The sequence below is a fragment of the Gekko japonicus genome, unplaced genomic scaffold, assembly GCF_001447785.1.
Source record: "Gekko japonicus isolate JY-2015 unplaced genomic scaffold, Gekko_japonicus_V1.1 scaffold533, whole genome shotgun sequence".
NCBI classification, from domain to species: domain Eukaryota; kingdom Metazoa; phylum Chordata; class Lepidosauria; order Squamata; family Gekkonidae; genus Gekko; species Gekko japonicus.
The window spans coordinates 583,983-604,885 of NW_015177023.1; the positions used below are offsets into that span (position 1 = coordinate 583,983).

At 43.1% G+C, this 20,903-nt stretch overlaps 1 protein-coding gene across 2 annotated transcripts in view; it reads right to left on the minus strand.

Moving 5' to 3' along the window:
* The window catches only part of KCTD1 (potassium channel tetramerization domain containing 1), a 127,603-nt gene that overhangs the window by 77,244 nt on the left and 29,456 nt on the right, over positions 1–20,903 (minus strand). The gene's annotated exons all lie outside the window — the stretch shown is intronic.

Below are 20,903 nucleotides of genomic sequence, written 5' to 3' on the forward strand. Positions count from 1 at the left end.
GTTTTCAAACAGGCATCTCCCCCTCAGGCCATACGGGACTCTGCAAGCCCTGCACTGCCACAAACCGCCCTGAAGTTAGTACCCACTGGAATCACCAATTTCCCTTCCCCCCCCTTTGAAGTTCATTTCCAGAAACATTTCCAGATGCCACAAATCCTTCCTTAACTTTAAGCTACCGCTGTGGCACTGGTGCTTCAACCAGCTCCTGTTAACACTTCCCAATACTTTACCCCCTTTATTTCAAAAGGAGGATGGGGTACGGGAACAATTTCATTTACTACAAAAGCAGATTGATGCTAAGAGAAGCAGGCCATGTGTATGTGGGTATCCAGAAATGGAACACTGACTGGGGAATGTTCTGTGAATTTAGCCCCCCCCTTTACACACATACGCATATGCATACAGTTTCCCCTCCTACTTGGTAAACTAGCAACACTATTTGCATTGTAGTTCATATTAAGTGAAGAAGTTTGCCCTCACTCACTCCCCCCCCCCTTTAGTAGTGTACTTTCACCTGGAACAAAATTGTGGGGAAATCCTGTCAAGCTACTGACAAGTCACAACCAGCAATCGCAACTCCCCAGATATGATTCACAGATAGGGTCAGAGATGACAGTTTATTGCTGGCTTGATCCCTAAAATGGTTCAGAGGTTATTTGACAGCAAGGAAGCATATTTTCTTTTAAAAGTGTGCAAGACATTTTGCAAAAACCACATGACATCTCAAAACAGACTAAAGGCAGAGCTGTGTGTTTGAAGTATTCAAAAATCCAAGCAAATTACTTAACGGTAGTATTCTAAAGTCAAGCTAACATTGGCCCTGTTCACACAGAACATTTGCCCTGCTGAAGGCACGGGAGTCCTGCGGAGTATCCGGGCGCGATCACACGGGAACATCTGGGAGGCGTAGCACTCCCGTGGCGAACCCGTGGCAAGCCGCCGAAGCCGTGCAGTAAAAAACCACCTCACTGCATGTAGTGGCAAACGCTTTGCCATGGGCCACCTATGGAAGCCTCCCGGTGTGATTGCGCCGGCGCGTGGCTTCCTCCCCCGTTGTCCTGTGCTGCGGGGAAGCCACCATTGCATCTGATAGCATAATAGCGCATCCGAATGTGACGGTGCAAATAGCCGCGCTCCCCCCCCCCCGCATTTTCCGGCACGTCTCACCGGGGCCAGCATAACTTTTATTATGACAGGAAAGAAAAAGAGCTGAAACCTATCTCAAGAAACAAACTTTGAGTGCTGTACAAGACACAATTGTACTAAACATGTCACTGGGGGTGGGGGGAGCCCTATAAATTACAATGGAATATGCCTAGGATTGGTTTCATGCTTCATCAGAATTCCCAGGAGGATCAATGGGACATTGATTACATTTTTAAAAAGGACTATCAACATGGAGCCCTGATGGTATATTTATACTATATGCAAAGTTTCTGAAAATTCAGAAGAGCAACAACATAATCCCATCCAGTCTATAACATAACCCAGACATGGATTCAGTGTCTCCACTGCCTTCCTAGAATTAGGTGGAGGGTGGAAGAGGGAGACATTCCATATCCTTAAACAGCCTCTCCCGGTAGCTTCATAAGGCTGTGAGCAACAAAGATAGTCCCAGCCTACCATGGTGGCCCAGACAGGTACCATGATAGATGCCACCAAAAGTCATGGACAAATCAATGAGAGTTTTCCCAGTCCATTTTCCACTGCAGATCATCCCCAAAGGAAACTTTAAAAGTTCCAGATCAGTTCTTGGAATTGTATGTAATAATAACACTTTATCTATTGCAATGACAATCCTCTAGAGTTTTCAAGGCAAGAGATGTTCAGAGTTGGTTTGCCATTGCCTACCTCTGCATAGCAACCCTGGACTTCCTTGGAGTCTCCCTGGGCTATCCAGGTCAGGACAGCAACACTTCATTGTTATTACAATATTTATACCCCATCTTTCTATTTAAAAATAAATGCTCAAGACAGCTTACAATATTAAATTATTAAAAACCCAAACCAAACAGTAAAAACTAGACAACAGCTGTAAAAAACTTACAAGCACTGGGGACAAAGTTTAACTAAAGGCAGTCTTCTGAGATGTTAGAGAAGCAGAATGCACTTAAATGGGAGGAGGGGTTCCCAGCTGAAGCACGGTTCTTGAGCAGCGGACAAACCCTCACCCTTCCCCCTCTCTTTCTCCTACCACATTAACCTTTGAAGTAGGTCAGGGATTTTACTATAACTTGGAGAGGACCTACAGTACCCCTTCTACTTAAGAACAGTAAAGCATTTGACAAAGTTTCTCATGATATCCTTGAGGATAAACTGGTTAAGTGTGGGCTGGATGGTGCAACCCTTGGATGGATTAAAATTGTACCCAACGAGTGCTTGTAAATGGCTCTGCGTCTACGTGGAGTGCCACAGGGCTCGGTCCTAGGCCCGGTGTTCAATGTTTTTATAAATGACCTGGAGGAAGACATAGAGGGGATGCTTATCAAATTTGCAGATGACACAAAATTAGGTGAGATTGCTAATTCCGAAGAAGACAGAGTCAGGATTCAAAATGATCTAGATAGGCTGGAACAGTGGGCTGAGACAAATAAAATGAATTTCAATAGAGAGAAGTGCAAAGTCCTGCACTTAGGTATAAAAAATCAAAGGCACAGATATAGAATGGGAGGGACTTGGCTTGACAGCAGCACATGTGAAAGGGATCTAGGTGTTCTGGTTGATCACAAGCTAAACATGAGCCTGCAGTACGCTGTGGCTGTGAAGAAAGCTAATGCAATCTTAGGATGCATTAACATACACATTGTGTCCAGATCAAGACAGGTGCTAGTTCCACTCTATTCTGCTATGGTCAGGCCTCACCTGGAGTACTGTGTCCAGCTTTGGGCACCACATTTTAGGAAGGATGTTGACAAGCTTGAGCGTGTCCAGAAGAGAGCAAACCAGGATGGTGAGAGGGTTGGAATCCAAGTCTTATGAGGAACGGCTGAAAGAGTTGGGTATGTTTAGCCTGGGAAAGAGAAGGCTTAGAGGGGACATGATTGCAGTCTTCAAGTATTTGAAGGGCTGTCATGTAGAATATGGAGCAGATCTATTCTTTCTTGCTCTGGATTGCAAGACTAGATCTAATGGGTGGAAATTACAAGGGAGTCGTTACCGGCTAAATATCAGGAGAAACTTCCTAACTGTAAGAGTGGTTGAGCAGTGGAACAGTCTGCCTCGGGAGGTGGTGGATGCTCCTTCGCTGGACGTTTTCAAGCGGAGGCTGGACAACCATCTTTCAGGTATGTTGTAGGGCTATCTTTCAGCTATGCTCCTGCAGAATGCAGGGGGTTGGACTAGATGACCTGCAAAGTCCCTTCCAACTCTAACAATTCTATGATTCTAACACACAAAGAGCTCTATTGAATCAGACCAATGGTCCACCTAGTCCAGCATCCTGTCTCACACCATGGCCAACCAGTTCCTCTGGAGAGCCAACAACAGGGCATAGAGGCTGAAGCATTCCCCTGATGTTACCTCCTGGCTCTGGGATTCAGGGGATTAGTGCCTCTGAATGTGGAGGTTCCCTCCATGAATCTATCTAATCTTCTTTTAAAGCTGTTCATTCCTGTGGCTATCACTACATCCTCTGGCAGCAAATTCCACATCTTAATCACTCTGTGCACAGTAGTATTTCCTTTTGTCTGTCCTGAACCTACTTCCTAGGCTATTGCCTCCTTCTATTGGGGGGGGGGATGCTGCCTAGATATGGGACCAAGCCTGAGAAGGAAAAAAATCCTAGCAGAGTTAAAAAAAACTTTTATTAAAGGATTGCATTTAAGGCAAAACAAAAAGTGCAACAGTGGTTAATAACTTGCAGTTCTCAAAACAATGAACAGTTTGCCTGAACTTTGGTTACAGAAAAATATTCCCTTGGGCTAACAGTACAGGGAAGCCTAGCAAGAAAATAACAAGAAATTCCCTAACACAACTACCTTGGTACCTAGTTCAACTACTTTCCTTGGCCCAAAGTCATTGCCCCCTCACTTGAGACTGATGACACTTTCCCTCCAGAATGGGCAAAGGCCATTCCCAAGTCATCAGGATTCGGGGCAGGAAGGGAAGGACTAATCCTTCCCTCCATAGAGTAAAATTCTCCATTAAGTAAATGCCCCCTTTTAAGGAGTCCAAATGCCCACAAGACTACCCTGAGTGCTTAGGAAAATCACTTCAATGAGAGAGAGTTACAAAGCCTGGTGAAATGGGAAAACCATGATAAAGTCATGTCTTCAAGGACCAATGTTCATTACAGAGGAGGGAAAAAAGTCTTTTCAGCTGTTGGTGAAGGTCTCTAAGAAGAAACCATTTGTAGGTCAAGGGACAGTGAGTGCCAAACAGCACAGCCAAGGGCTGTAAAAACCGTCATATCTCTCTATAATAATTCTGTTTTGGTCATGGACTCTCCTGAACATTCCACATGCTCCCAAATCAGTTGACACCCTGATCTGACACTCAGAAGCTGTCCCTATCCACTGGCTGTGTTGCCTGAGTCACGCCTCCAATATTCTAAACAGCTTGCCGTTCCTCTCCCCCCATTAGCCAGTCGGAACACATGTCATTTGCATATGTGGCCTAATTGGCCTTTGCCTCTAACATTCTAAACAGTTTGCTGCTGCTGTTGGGAGTCATTCAATGTGTCCTGAGGTAAAATACATATCCCAATTTTCCCTTCAATGGTCACTGGAGTTGCCAAAATACATATCCCAATCTTCCCTTCAACGGTCACTGGAGTTGACAATCTCCCTGTGGGGCCTGGAGATCTCCCAGAAATAATCGTGTTCCCCAGCCACAGCACATAATTTCCCCTACAGAAAATTTCCCAGCTATTACAATGGGCAGTGGACTCTATGGCATTATACCCTGCTAAAGTCCCTCTGCACTCCAAACTCTGCCATCCACAGCCTCTACCCCTCAAATCTACAGGTCTGGCTCTCCCCTTAGTATTGGCAGCCTCCAGGCACCACCTAGAGATATCCGAGAGAGTTCTCCTGGAGAGAATGGCTGCTTTGGGCAATGGACTCTATGGAATTATACCCTGCTGAGGTCCCTCTGCACCCCAAACCCTGCCCTCCCCAGGCTCTACCCCTCAAATCTAGTTATTTCTCAATCCAGAGTTGGCAACCCTGTAACTGGCTATGGAACCACTTTCCAGACCCTTGGAACCCAGAAGACATGGCATAGGAGGAGGTGCTTTTCTACCTTAGCTGCCACTGCATAAACCCAAATCAACATAAGTCAGGGGTGGAGGAAACCATACTTGTTACCATGAGGCTGTCCTCCCATACTACCCACTTGGGACAGCAAAATGACTTGAGACAGCCCTGCCTTATAGCTAAGCAGAAATAAATAAACATGGCTTGCCTCCCTCTATTTTCCCCTTTTCTCTGCCACCCCACCAGCCACAGCTGGGACACTCACCTGGAGCTTCCTTCTAGATCTCGTCATATTTCTTCCCACAACGGGCCTTACTCTTAGTAGTTTCATACTGATCAGATTTCTCCAATGGAATTTCTACAATAAATCTTCTTTCACTATCCTGAGCAATGTTCCCTCTAAGTTGTGGAGTCTTGTGAGCAAAAATTCTATTTTGTGAGCTACTGGCATTGAAGTTGTGAGCCAGCCATTTGGCTGCTGCATAAATTAGTTTGCTCTGGAGCTGTCCTTCCTGAGCTAAGACAAAAATGTGTGAGCCAGAAGCTAAAAAACTGTGAGCTAACTCACACTAACTCAGCTTAGAGGGAACACTGATCCTGAGAATGTGTGTATGTGTGGAGGTAGGGTTGCCAACATGCCTGGAGAAAAAGATCCTGCCTCCTTAGTAGAGGCTTAATCAGTGAAAATGGGCAGTTGGCAAATAATACTTTATTAAAGGGATGGGACATCCCCCCCCCCTTAGGTGTAAGCAGTCTGCCAGCTACCTTGCAGCCAAGCAATTTAAAGACTTTTGTATTGGTACCTGGAAGCACTCTAGCAACCAATTGGCACAAGTTGGGAGTAATTTGCTCACCAAGCACACTCCTAAAAGTATCCCAGCTGCCACTTTCTGAACCTATTGAAGTTTCTAAACCATCTTTAAAGGCAGCCTCACACAGATCACATTACAGTGGTTCACCTGCAATGTTACCAGGTAGGTGTGTTTGCAGGCAAGTCTGTCTTTCTCCTACCAGGCTGCAACAGATAAACCAATCTAAATTGGAAAGATGCACTCCTGTCTACTTGGAGAGCTTTTGCTCAGCTTTGGCTGGCACATCAACTGCATCTACTCTTGGGTCAGTCAGATCTAGCCATTGTGATCCATACCGTAGTTACATCTAGACTGGACTATTGCAATGCGCTCTACTTGGCTACTCTTGAAGAGTTTTTGGAGGCTGTAGCTAGTGCTAGTGTTTGGAGGCTGTGATTCGATTACTGGTTGGGATCAGCTATTGGGAGCAGTTGATTCTGATATTACAGCAAATTACATTAGCTACTGATCCAGCCCAATCCAAGGTGTTGGTTTTGACCTTTAAAGCCCTATATGGCTTAGGACGGGGGGTATCTGATGCACCATTTTCTCCCATTGGTTCCTGCCCAGGAACTAAGATCACAGGGAGAGCCAGCTAATAAATGTTTTAAATTAATAAATTTTACATGGGCATTCACATGGGCATCCAGGGTCAACAGGGCATCCAAAAACATGTCCAGGCTGCAAGCTTACTCTATGCACTGCAAATTGAACATCTATTCCCCAGTCAGCTCTAGTGCCAACCCACAGCACCTATTATTGGATTTAATTCCAGTTTGTTGACCCTCATCCTGTACCTGTGACTGCTAGACACCAGTTAAGAATATCCACAGGTTCCCTGGGTCTCAGCCAGTGTGGTGTAATGGTTAAGAGTGGCAGACACTAATCTGGAGAATCAGGTTTGATTCCCCACTCTTCCACATGAAGCTAGCTGGGTGACCTGGGGCAGTCACAGTTCTCTCAGAGCTCTTTCAGCCCCACCTACCTCACAGGGTGTCTGTTGTGAGAAGAGGAAGGGAAGGTGATTGTAAGCCACTCTGAGACTCCTTTGGGTAGTGAAGAGCGGGCTGTAAAACCAACTCTTCTTCTTCAGTGGAAAGGAAGACTGTCCTCTGCATACTAGTGACAACTCAAAGTCCCTGGATGATCTCTCCCAGTGGGACAGAATATGGAACCTTGTGAAAGTTTCAGAAAATCTCTCAACATATTTGTTTTTATTTTAAAGACAAGAGGCTTCAAAATTACTAGAACAGCGGAGATGAGATGTTAAGCCCTTCATATTGCAATATTTTCTTAATGTATTTGCTGATAGCTCCATGGTGGGGATTTGGATTGTGAAGATAATGTAGGGAAAATAATTAGGTGCCACTGTACACTTGTAGCCCCTGGGGTTGTTTTACAATTAAAAACAAATCTGGCTCTCCCACATACCTTTGGCCAAAAGTTTCAGTTCTAGGTAAAGATGTGGTTTTGAGAGCTAAATCAGCATGTCCCAGGTTATAGTCGGATAGCACCTGGCACAGCAACTTTGCAGAAGCTATATGGGTGATGGGTCTAGTCAGTGCTTAGAAAGGATTGCTCCTGGGAACCCTAGGTGTACCTCCTTGAATCCCATGCTGGAAGGTATAAATGCTACAAGTACAATCCTAAACAGTGATACATGCTTCTAAGCCCATTGACTTCAATGGATTTAGAAGGGTGTCACACTGTTCAGGATTGCACTGTAAATCTTTTAACCTAACTTGCCATTTGATAGAACCTTATCAATAAAATGTCCATTCTTACTCAACACACTGAATACAGCATACTGAAGTTTTTACTTGTTACCACAAATAATTTAGAATGTGATTCTTCAAACAAGTGCTATTTTAAAACAAACAAAAAGTATGGCCTTTTCTGCATGGTTTTTTTTTGTGTGTGTGTCTGTTACGGCCCCATGCTGATTGGTCTATCCACTGATTTCTCCATGCATTCTTGTGCTGTTAGCTTTTGCTTCCCACCCCCCATTTTTTTGAGACCACTTTTGCACCAATCCTTTTCTGAAGGTTCTTTTGAGACCACTTTTGCACCAATCCTTTTCTTTGTCCCTTCCACTCCCACCCTCCTCCAGCCCAGGTTTTGATGACTGTACTGCAGTCATCGTCAAACCACTCCCTCTTACCCCCCAAGATGAGTGGTTTTGTTTTTGATTTTTTAAGGTACTAAAATATCAATATATTCATATACCCAGGGGTCATTTCCTGCAAGAGCGCACAGGAGCGGAGCTCCGGCAGTAAAGAGCCCAGGGGGCGGTACATGCCAGAAGACCCACCCCCTGCTCCCAGCAGCCCCGGGCCATGAGGCGCAAGAAGCAGTTAGTTAGGTTGCAGAGCCCCCCTCCCCCCAGATAGCAATCCAAAACAGTCCAGTGGCACCTTTAAGACTGAGTTTTATTCAGGTACAAGCTCTCTCTCCTCTGCAAGGGCAGATCTGTGCATTCCCCTCCCCCCAATAGCTAGCAATCCAAAACAGTCCAGTGGAGCCTGAGCGGTGGGTGTTGCCTTCTGACACACTTTGGTGATGTCAGGGGGTGTGGCATATGCAAATGAGTTATGCTAATGAGCTCCTGCACCTCTTCTTCTACGAAATGACCCCTGCATATACCAATGTAATGATAATCTAAGTAGGTTCTCTGAATTCCCAGTTTTCATTTAAATATTACTTTTTAAAAAGCTGTGAATTCAGAGAACGTGCTTAACCCATCATTACAACAATATATCAATGTATATAGATGCAGCTATATTTTAGTGCCTTTAAAAATGCAGCAGTGAAATTGATATATCAATAGAAGCATGCACAAAAAATGAGGGTGGGCTGCTGTGATGCCACTGACGATGCTACCGATGACGGCATCCTTCCTTCAAAATCCTGATTATTTAAGGCATGTGCAGAAGAAGATAAACTGACTCAACAACTGTGAAAATGCATAGGGAGGGCAGATGCATGAAAGAACATGTAATTCCAATGCTTGTGGGCCAACTTCCAAGAAAATCAGAAGTCAAGGGTATGGAAAAGCCATATATAAAAACAACTCACAAAACTGGACATTAGAGATAACAAAATGTGACTTGAAGATAAAGAAGTTGCTACATGTTATTATTTGTGTACTGAGAACAAAGTGTTGCCTATGTATTTCAATTAAATAGGCTGTAATTACTTACTTAATTGCTTGAAAATTAGTTGAGCAACAACAATCTTACACAGTATAATTACTCAATTGTGGAAAATAAAGTTGCCTATTCTTTTCTGGCAGGGCCATTAGTAGCTGCAATGCAAACACATATTCAACAAGTTTTCTATCACTACATTTTCATGACTGAAGTTTCCCTTGCTGAAACAATTGTCTCAAAGCTATTAAAGCAGAGAAGCCATACCCCCTAGTCTTCAAGTTGCCAACTGTACTGGCAGAAGAATCTATGGATATAGGCATAATATACATGCAGTCAAGATCTCTGTGTATAGGTTTGGAATCTTGATCCCTGAACTGTCCCTTGGCTTCATAAGCCACCAAAGCTCATGTTATACTATAAAAAAGTCTTTATGGTACCACAAGACTCCCCCCCCCTTTTTTTTTTGCTACAGCAGAGTAACACAGCTACCACTGGAACTTGGTTCATTTTGTTGTCTCCTTAAGGAAAGAATTTAGAGCTTTGGAAGCAGAAATACTTGTAAATGGAAATGCAAGCTGTGTGTCTCTAGTAATTTTAAAATTTATGAGCTTCACAAAGTTCTGCAGAACTATGTGTCCAAACTGATCAGAAATAAATGTTGGCCCCACTGCCTCTTGTGTCTTCTAACAGCACCTTGATCTACTCTGATATCTTTCATGGCATGGAGAAAAACATTACTGCTAATACCAGCAGACCATAGGTACTGCTATAGAAATCAGTTGAAAATCTGACAACCCTATACAGTAGTATTGACTCCTTTCCAGGGTTTCTCATTTCAGGAGGGGAGCTATTCCTGTGACAAGGAAAACTCCCCCATGGATTCTACATAAGAACATAAGAAAAGCCAATGTTGGATCAGGCCAATGGCCCATCTAGTTCAATACTCTGTCACACTGTGGCCAAAAATACCAGGTGCCATCAGGAGGTCCAGCAGTGGGGCCAGGACAGTAGAGGCTCTCCTACTGTTGCTCCCCCCCCCCAAGCACCAAGAATACAGTGCATCACTTGCCCCAACTTGAGAGTTCCTATCTAATATCTGAGAGTTCCTGGCTAATAGTTACTGATGGACTTCTGCTCCATATGCTTATCTGTCAACCACCAAGTTATCTGCAGGATAGATGTATAACACCATCTAATAGTAGACTGAATTTGGCATCATTGGAATATACTGCACTGTATTTTATTATTATGTAGTGTTGAATGTTCATTTTATGTATTTTATTTTATGTATCCTACTTGTGGGACAGAAATTAAATATGTTGTAGATACATGGAAGAGACAGTTTCACCTGTTAAGCTTTTGTTGCCACACAGCCCTTGAAAGTACAGGAGGTTTGCCAGGGAAAAGGTGGCAATCCTAAATTATTTAAACTCATCATGATTTTTTTTTTAAAAAAAGAATCATTATTCTTTTCATCATTATTTTCCCATCATTATCCTTTGAAAATTATAATCTGGTAAACATACTGCATAGAATAAATTTTGTCTCCTTCACTGCTATCAGTTCACAAATGTCTGGGTTGAAACTGTTACAGAATTATTTGATTACAGCTCCTGACTTCATAGGAGTTGCAAGCACATAGTTAAACAAGCCAACAACAATTATCACTCTCTCAGCCTCGGAAAAACACCATGTTGCAATTAAAATTTGCAGGTGCACATTTTCTCCATTAACACATCCTGGGAGAGGATGTGTCAGGTTATTTCAAGTGGCTTACTCCAGTCCACAGAAAGGATTAACCCATTTAGGAGCAATTCATCCTATTGTTTGTAATGCTGTTAGCCCCTCTAGCATACTAAGAGGGCCCAGTAAAATGTTCAGTGGCTGCCATTTTCATTACATTTTGTGGTTAAATGGGGAAAATGTCTTTCCTAGGTAGAAAAGAGACCTGTAGTAATACAGTTGGCACCACAGTTTAGAGCAGGAGCATCAACCATAAGGCAGTCCAGGAGAACCCCTTCTCTTCAATGGCAGCCTTACTGGTATGTTGGGAGCCACTGCAGCTGCATTCATGCCAGCTCGGGGTTTCATGGCAAGGTCACATGCCTCTCTGCATTACCACCCAACTCATGGGGACTTGTGGGTAGGACACACCAACTCAGAGCTTAGCAGCTGCTGTCCTTTATAAGTTTGTATCTTGGGTACTTGGCATTACATTTTATGGCACACATGGCCTGGGCCGACAAAGTGATATTTATGTCAGATCCGGCCCTCGTAACAAATGAGTTTGACACCTCGGGTTTAGAGCTATTTATTAAGATGCTTATACACTAGTTTTCTAGAGTGTTTTTGTGTTTAAAATATTTTAAGTTGTGTACAAAATTAAACAAATGAAAATCATCAATAGAAATAAATCATGACTCACAGACACAGTACAGGTTCATACAATGACAAAACAACCCACTGAACTGTAGACAATAGTCTTAGAAGGGCATAACGCTGACTTCTGGTCTATAGTGACATGTAGGCAGATGCATCTCCCGGATGCCCCGGGGATGCAAACTGCACACCAGCGTGTAGGAGGGGGTGTGATGGGTCACGACCCCCCCGGAGCCTTCGTAAAAGGCTCCTAGCCAGGGGGCTTTTGAGAGGCGACCTCTTCGATGGCGCGATGCCGGAGAATTGAGGTGCTCCTCTGCCCCGAAGGTCCTGCCGTTGAGTGACCATATAGTACGAGTGCTGCTGACCGAGACAAACGTTGGAGATCGGGTGAAAAAAACCGATGCCGAGCGAGGCCAGTTGAACAACAACGAACTGTGAGTTGGGTTGAAGCAAGCATGAAGATTTAAAAAGAAAGCTTCCCCCCTTAAAGAGCGATGGGAAGCGAGCAGGGGAGGTGCCCCTCCCAAACGCATGAACAAAAACACGGAATAGAGGGGAACGGAAAAATAAGCATTTGAAACTGTTTTCAGAGACTTACCAAAGCGCAGACAAGCATTTGGGAAAATATCAGAGACTTTAGCAACTTTTCGATAAGTAAACAAATCCAAAAAGATGGTGGGGAAGAAACCGGAGAAAGAAAAACTTTTGAAAGCGAAACTAGTGGGTAGTCCTTGAATGGAAGAGACCACTGAGCTTTCAAAAATGTTGGCAGATTCCTTGCGCCCTCTGCTGGATGAGGTGACTAGTATTAAGTAACAACTGTCAATAATTGACCAGAGTTTGGCTTCACAGCAGCTACAATTGACTCAATCCTTAAAAGCAACAGAGCAAATGAGGGAGAAGGTGAAGGAAATGGACGCCAATACTAAAAAAGTTAAGAAAAAAGGTGCAAAAGCTGGAAATGAAGCAAGCCACGGAAGAGTCACAACTTTTGCAGTTGCAAATGGAGAAAGCCAATTTGGTCCTACGGTTTCAAGGGGTTCCGGAAATTAAAGGAGAGAATCTGAAGCAACGACTGAGTGAAGCAATAGCCCCAATGACAGATTTGACAACGAAGTACCTCTACAGCGAGATGGATGTGGTCTATAGGTCCTATTCCTCATATACATCAAGAAAAATATTCTGCCTGGGGAAATAGTAGTCAGATTCTCAAAGAGACATGTGAGAGACTCTATTCTGAAAGCAACTATGGGAACTCCCTTGAAAATTGGGGAAAACAATATCAGGATTTTAAATGACATCCCATTTGACATAAGGCAGAAGAGAAAGAATTATAAAGAACTAATCCTATTTTTACAGATGGTTAATCCCAGAAGACGTCATTTTCAAACTTCACGACAAAAAAGAAAAGATTGACTCTGTTCCTAAGGCACGGGATTTTCTGCGAACACAGCTCGGGGAACCAGCTGAGGACGAGAAGGAAGAAGAAGGAAGCAAATCTGATGGTGAGTTAGGCTCGGGGTCTTCGGATGAGGACTCACCCTCTGAAAAGGGGGCGGCTGCCCCCAAAAGTTCATATAAATTAAGGATTAGAAAAGAGAAGAATAAATAGTGGCTGAAGGACTCTGATTTGTGCCTGAAAACTCTGAAATGATTTTGGGATGCTCGGTGGGTTTCTTTAAGCAGTTAAATTAATAGTTAAAAGATAATTAACCTAGCATAGCCGACTATGTTCATTGTTTTAATAGCTTTTTAAAAGTAACATTGAGTCAAGCTGATGTATTGATCTCCTACTCTTGGGTTTTTAGTTATTAGTGGGTCTTTTTTCTTTCTCCTTAGATGTAGTTCCCCTTCCCATATTTTCAGTTGTAGTTTGTAGTTTGTAAAAAATCAATAAAAAATTTCCCTTAGGGGGATCCAAAAAAAAGAAAGAAGGGCATAACACTGTTTAAGGTTGCACTGTAAGTGACATCAATAAAACAAATCAAAATAAAATATGTAATTAAAAGCCTTGTAAAAGAATCATATCTTTACCTGTCTCCTAAAAAGCAGAATTGAAGGGTTGTATGGTGCTGCAGTGATAATGAATAATGCCTTGCTTCTCACAGATGCCAGTTTCCCATCTGCCTGTGATGGTACCCAGAGCAGGACCTTTCTGGGAGATGCAGAATGGTATGAAGTTAAATCCATACAAAGATCAGTAATCAAGTCATTGGTGTATTGAAGAAATGTACTCCTTCGTGTCCATACCCATCAAAAGACAGCAGCTTTTGGGACCAATCGAGGTTTCTAGGCACACTTATTCCATATATAATAAATAAACCTGGATGGCCAGTGGCCAGATCTCTTATGGTGTAGCAGTAGATGGTGGAGCTGGTGAATCAGCTGAAAATGATAAGACACTCCTAGTCTCGGTGCTTCCATATGGAAGGCTGGGTTCAGAAGTGCCACATCTGATCCTTCTATGAGACTATAGTTCCACCGAAAACAAGCATCCCCCCCGCCAGCCTATTGAGTCACTCTCTATAATCAACTCAGGTTTATTTCATAGAATCACAGAATGTTAGAGTTGGAAGGGACCTTGCAGGTCATCTAGTCCAACCCCCTGCACTCTGCAGGAGGATACTGAAAGATAGCCCTACATACCTACAACATCCCCGAAAGATGGTTGTCCAGCCTCCGCTTGAAAACGTCCAGCGAAGGAGCATCCACCCCCTCCCGAGGCAGACTGTTCCACTGCTCAACCACTCTTACAGTTAGGAAGTTTCTCCTGATATTTAGCCGGTAACGACTCCCTTGTAATTTCCACCCATTAGATCTAGTCTTGCAATCTGGAGCAAGAGAGAATAGATCTGCTCCATCTTCTACCTGACAGCCCTTCAAATACTTGAAGACTGCAATCATGTCCCCTCTAAGCCTTCTCTTTCCCAGGCTAAACATACCCAACTCTTTCAGCCTTTCCTCATAAGACTTGGATTTCAACCCTCTCACCATCCTGGTTGCCCTCTTCTGGACACACTCGAGCTTGTCAACATCCTTCCTAAAATGTGGTGCCCAAAGCTGGACACAGTACTCCAGGTGAGGCCTGACCATAGCAGAATAGAGCGAAACTACCATCTCCCTTGATCTGGACACAATGCATCCTCAGATTGCATTAGCTTTCTTCACAGCCACATCGCACTGCAGGCTCATGTTTAGTTTGTGATTATTTGGATTGACTTTCAGTTTATCTTCCCTCTTCCAGTCCATCACAGCTTCCAGGCACCCATTCAAAGTCTTGACCACCTCACCTGGTTCAGATGGAAACGAGAAATAGAGCTGGATGCCATCAGCAGATTGATAACACCAGACTTAACAAACAAATCCTCAGCAACGCCCTTGAAAATTGGAGAGCAAGCTATAAGGATTCTGAAAGACGTGCCATTTGAAATTCGACAGAAATGGAAGGCATATAAAGGGCTGACCACATTCTTGCTTAAACCATCAAATTAATTACAGGTGGTTGTTTCTAGAAGGACTGGTCTTTAAATTTAAAGACAAAAGAGAGAAGATTGACTCCATTTTCAAAGCACAAGAATTTTTGAAGAGACACGCCAGCTCAGAGGAGGAAGCAGAACTCGCTAAGTGGAAAATCTTCAGCAGCGACGAGGACAGCAATCCGGAGGGAGGTGACGAAGAACCGGAGGAGAAAGGAGCGGTGGGAGGTGTCTCCTATAACCTAAGAGAGAAGAAAGGCAGACGCCCCAACGTCTGATGAACTTTTGAATGTGCTGCAAGGACAATAGTAATATTAACCCAAAAGGACTTTACTAATCTAACTAATTTTTATCTTTTACAGGTAAAGAAGCAAGAAGATCGACTGCTCACAGTGGAGATATGGACTGTACTAATACGGTTAAAAGATTAACATACTAATATACTCATCACTCAACCTTTTCTTAATCCATCTATATACCCTCCCTTTTTTCTGTAAATTTAAAGCAATAAAATTCTCTCCTTTTTAGGAGAGTTCAATTAAAAACAAACAAAAAAACCAAATCCTTTTTAAAGTCCTCAACATGGTTTTTACACGCATTAAAATTGAGTATACAACAATAAAGCAATGAGGAAGAAGAACAGCAACATAAAATCTAGTCAACATTTTTAAAACATTTTAGCAGAAGAAGGCTATAATTAACAGACTGGGCAAAAAAGGTCAGGCTAAGCTGGGTACCTAAATGATAGCAGAGATGGCATTAAGTAAATGTCTTTCAGTGGGTGTTCCAGAGCCAAAAAGTCACCACAGAGTAAGTAATCTCAGCCATATTATCTTGTCTAACATCAGAAGGCCAGACACAGAGAAAAGGGACTCTCAGTTTCCAATCAGATTCATATGGAAGGAAGCATCCGATCGATAGCCTGGTCTCAGACCATTTAGGCAGAACTGTTCCTAGTATAAGGGTGTTTTCAATATTGGCACTTCATCCTGCCCTGGTCAACAAGCTTATCTCTGCATTCTGGATCAACTGGAATTTTTAAAAATTTGGAAGCGCAGCCCATGAATAACACATCCAAGTAATCAAGCCTAGATGTGACTAATCTCTGTGGTCAACCTTTGCTCAGAAAGGGCAACAACTGACTCACCAACTGAAGCCGGTGAAAGACACTTCTTGCAACACAGATGACTAAAGCATTCAGGTGCAAAACCAGATCCAAAAGCACTCCCAAGTTGTAAACCCGCTATTTAAGTGGGAGTGCAACTTCATCCAGAACCAGTTGAGTTCCATCTATATTCCAATCACACCTTATCTGAATTACTATAAGCTGTCACCAGGCACCTAGTGAGAGCATCTGCAGATACACCTGGACAGGGTGGAATGAAGAAACAGTGTTGTGTAGTTGTTAAGCATGGTGAGATGGTTAAGAACAGTGGACTCTCATATGGAGAACTGGGTTTGATTCCCCACTCCTCCACATGAAGCCTGCTGGGTGACCAGAACTCTCATAGCCTCACCTATTTGTTTGTTTGTTTGTTTAATTAGACTTTTATACCACCCTTCCCACAAGGTGACTCTTGTGGGGAGAGGAAGGGAAGGAGAATGTAAGCCACTTTGAGACTCCTTAGGATAGAGAAAAGCGGGGGTACAAAAACCAACTCTGTTTCTTCTACATATTTTCAGAGGGTTGCCATATTGGTCTCCAGTAGAACAGCTACATTCGAATCCAGTAGCACCTTAGAGACCAACAAGATTTTCAGGCTATAAGCTTTCACGAGTCCAAGCTCCCTTCATCAGAGATCTTATGAAGGGAGCTTTAATGCCTCAATGGTCATAACCCCCCGCCCCCCAAATCTATTGGTCTTTAAGGTAGTACTGGACCTGAAGAAGAGAAGAGTTGGTTTTTATACCCCACTCTTCACTACCTGAAGGAGTTTCAGACTGGCTTACAAGTGCCTGCTCTTCCTCTCCCCACAGCAGACACCCTGTGAAGTAGATGGGGCTAGCTGTGAGAGAACTGGGAGAACTGTGACTGACACAAGGTCACCCAGCTGGCTGCATGTGGAAGACTGGGGAATCACACCAATTTTCCAAATTAGAGTCCGCTGCTCTTAACCACTACACCACACTGGCCCTCTGTCTGTATATAATGTGACACTTTTACTTCAGATGACCTCTCCTAGAGATCCATGTAGATGTTCAATAGAAGGGGGCACAAAATAGAGTGTTGTGGGGTACCACAGCAGAAATCCCAGGGTTAAGACTTATAGTCTACCAGCAGAACACTCTGGAAACAACCTGTCAGGTAAGAGTAGAAGCACTAGGGTACCGAGCCTCTCACTTCCAATCCCACCAAGAAATTGAGAAAGATCTCATGGTGAATGATATAAAAACACACTGAAAGATCCGAGATTGTCAGCTAGGTCATCCAAAGATATTTCTTTATCAAAGCTGGACCAGAAGCCTGATTGACCTGGAGCTCAGTTGTTGGCACTTGCTTGACTGAACAGTGGATATTGGCCACAGGTTGATACTGTGACATACTGTAAGGGCTGAAGGAGGACTTTAATCTTTTAGCAGCAGTGTCTTTCAGGATAGCCAGACCTGCCTTTTCTATTAGTGAAGCATTTACCATTTCTTGGTCTTGCATGGCTGCTCCCCCTGGGCTAGATGTAATCAGCCACAATGGCCAAAGATCAGCCATATAAGTTGGGAGGAATCTGACCTTTCCAAGTATGTTGTCCACATAACTGAGTTGCAGTAACTGATATTCATTCAAGCAAAATAACTTTTATGGTGCTAAGTAAACATCCAGCACCTGTCTGCGTTAGCTGCAGGGTCCAAGTTGGTGCAGACACACAAAGCACTATATAAATCACAGCAGGCCACCAATGAGTCTAATTGATCTCCCAAGGAATACTTAACCAAGAATTCTGTAACCTCTCATAGAAGCTTTGATGGATAATAACACCATCCATGCACAATGGTTGCAGACAAGTCACTTTTCTTTGCCACCATCACTGGCATACAGTAGCCAAGTGATTCAAACTGTTAGTCAGGCCCCGAAAGTGAGTCACAAAGGCCTCTCACAGCTGGGTTGTGAGGCCAGGAGATAAGAAATGAAATAGGGTAAGCTGGCAGAGGAGGCTGTGGGAAGCTAAATGGCAAATTTGCACAGTATGTAAAACAGCTATGAAATACAGCCTGGCTATATTTCAGCAACATATTACAGCAATGCTATACTTCAATCAATGCTACATGCGAAAAACATAAAATTAAGTTACTCTACATTAACTGATGTGAGTTTCTGCATTTTATATTGGCGGCGGGGGGGGGGGGCAGCATGGAGTTATTTTGCAAGCAGGTCCCCAAAAGGGTAAAAAGTTCTGTTTTGTACCACCTCAATATGCCACTCTAATACTAGATTACAAGCAGCTTTCCAAGGGTTTCTAACAGCATCCAGAAATCTACACCGTATTACAATACGTACCAAAGTTGCAAAACTGTTCAGTAGATGTTTCCACCACTGTACCTGCCATCCTGAAAAAGTCTCCCTGCTGTTGAAAGGGGCTGTGGTTCAATGGCAAAGTACCCACTTTGCATGTAAAAAGTCCTAGGTTGAATCCTTGGCCGCCTTGCCTGTGAGCCTGAAGAGCCACCACAGTCAGAACAGGCAATACTGAGCTAGATGTGTTCATACATTTTGCTTGCTGTTAAAGACACTAAAGCCAAGTTAACCAAACAAAACAAAAATACTGGCAACATTGATGTCTTCAAGATGGAATTTATTATCAGGCATGTAAAAAAATTTCCTATGAGAAAGATAGGATTCTAGTTTGTTTGCTACAGTCATTGCTAAACTGCTGTCTTGGGAATCTGGGAAAGAGCATACTGTTAATGTCACTATTTCTGCTGTGTGAAAATACGTGCACTACACTTAAGCTAGATTTTATCATTTTTCTAATATGTAGGAAGTAATTAAAAGGTTTTTTTGAAGCAGGTGTGGAGGGCGGAGGTGACTCACCACCAGCAGCCATTCCCTACTGTGAACAAGGCTTTTAGTGGCAGAGTGAGATTACCTTGGGACAGACAGACAGTTCCGAGAGTGCCATATCTTATCTGTGAGGAAGGATAGCTATTTCATCATCGTAGCATCTTCATAGTGGCAGCACGGGTATCAAAGGCAGTTAAACCTTAAAAGCTACTCCTAACTCAGGCACTATTAACTGCACAACTGTTTCTGTGCACATCTCAATAGGCTACTCACAGGTGGAACTGTGCATGCTTATTGGTACTACTGGTACATCTCAATAGGCTACTCACAGGTGGAACTGTGCATGCTTATTGGTACTATTGGTACATCTTAATAGGCTACTCACAGGTGGAACTGTGCATGCTTATTGGTACTATTGGATTCATTGTGACTTATCTTTTGAGGCAATGTGATCAGCCTGTCAGGAGAACAACACTTAATCAAGTCATAAGAGCTATGTGATCAGGAAGTAGCACCAGCTTTTGGAACACCAGAAAGTCTTCAATGGAGACATAGAACATTATCATCCACCTTCCTTTTCACACTGCACAAGCTAGGAGTGAGATAATTCCATGGGGGGGTCTATGTGTGTGTCTGTGGTGGAAGAAAGGCAAAGACTGGACTGAATCTGTCCACCTATCATAGGTCTCATCCCACCTGACTCTACCCATCTTTCCAGTGTGCCATGAAAAGCCTATCATAAAAGAACAATGCCCTGTGAGATGCCGTCTTCAGGCACTGGCCATTTGGGAAGCATTTGAGGTCTGATGTATATCAAAAAAGAGTTTTAAAAGGCCTTTGTGATTCCTGACATTGATGAAAATGGCACGACCGGACTCTGGATCTCTGGTGGCATTCAAATAAAAGCAAACAAAGCTAACAGCAGCATCATGGAAAGAAGATGCTAATGAGTATTGATGGCAAACAATAAAGAGTATCAAAGCAGCAGTTTATATCAGAAATTCTTTATCTACAATATTTATTGAAAGCTGAATTTATTAGATAAATGGGGTACAGATCTTCTAAAGAAATAAAAAATAAATTTCCTCTGAGATTGTCAGAGAGTATTTCTTAACAATAATTCTGGATGAGTAGCCACGTGAGTCTGTAGTAGCAAAATAAAACAGGAGTCCAGTGGTATTCCAGTTTATGCTGGAATGATTTTTTTTCCCGTCTTTGACTTACCATTTTATTTTTCTAGGCAATACAATCTGTTAGTCCTGTCTGGGGAACAGCACACTTAATCCCAAACCAAAACTATCTTTTGGAAATATTGCAAACCTCCCGTTTCTTTCATTGGCTGAAGCTACATTTGTGTGCACATGAGAGTATAAGCGGCAGAGAACCAGCCAGGATGATCTGAGCATCTGTCTGGGACAAACATTTGAAGTGCAAGATGAAAGAGGAGGAGTAACAAGAATAGCTTACAACAGTCTTCCTTTTTGCCTTACTGCCCATCAGCTTCAGAGGGAAAAGGTCATCTGAACAATGATATGTGGACAAGGAGCCAAACGATTGCATCTTTTTCTCTTACAGAAAATTAGGTTAGCTCTGAGCTTGAAGGCAAGAAAACTGTGGGTTTTAAGTACAGCTCTTGGGCCTGGCATCAGCACTTCTGTTGCCATCATTAGTCAAATATCAGAAGACACACACCACAAGCACATTTTTATCTGAACAGGCCATAAACAAGATCAAAAGAAATTAGTGGCATTTGAGCTACAGAGAATAGAAAGAAAAGCCACCACCCCCCTCCCTAAACATCTTGGCTGAGTTCAGACTGGCAGTTTGAAGCGGGAGGGAGTCGTGGCAAAAAAGAG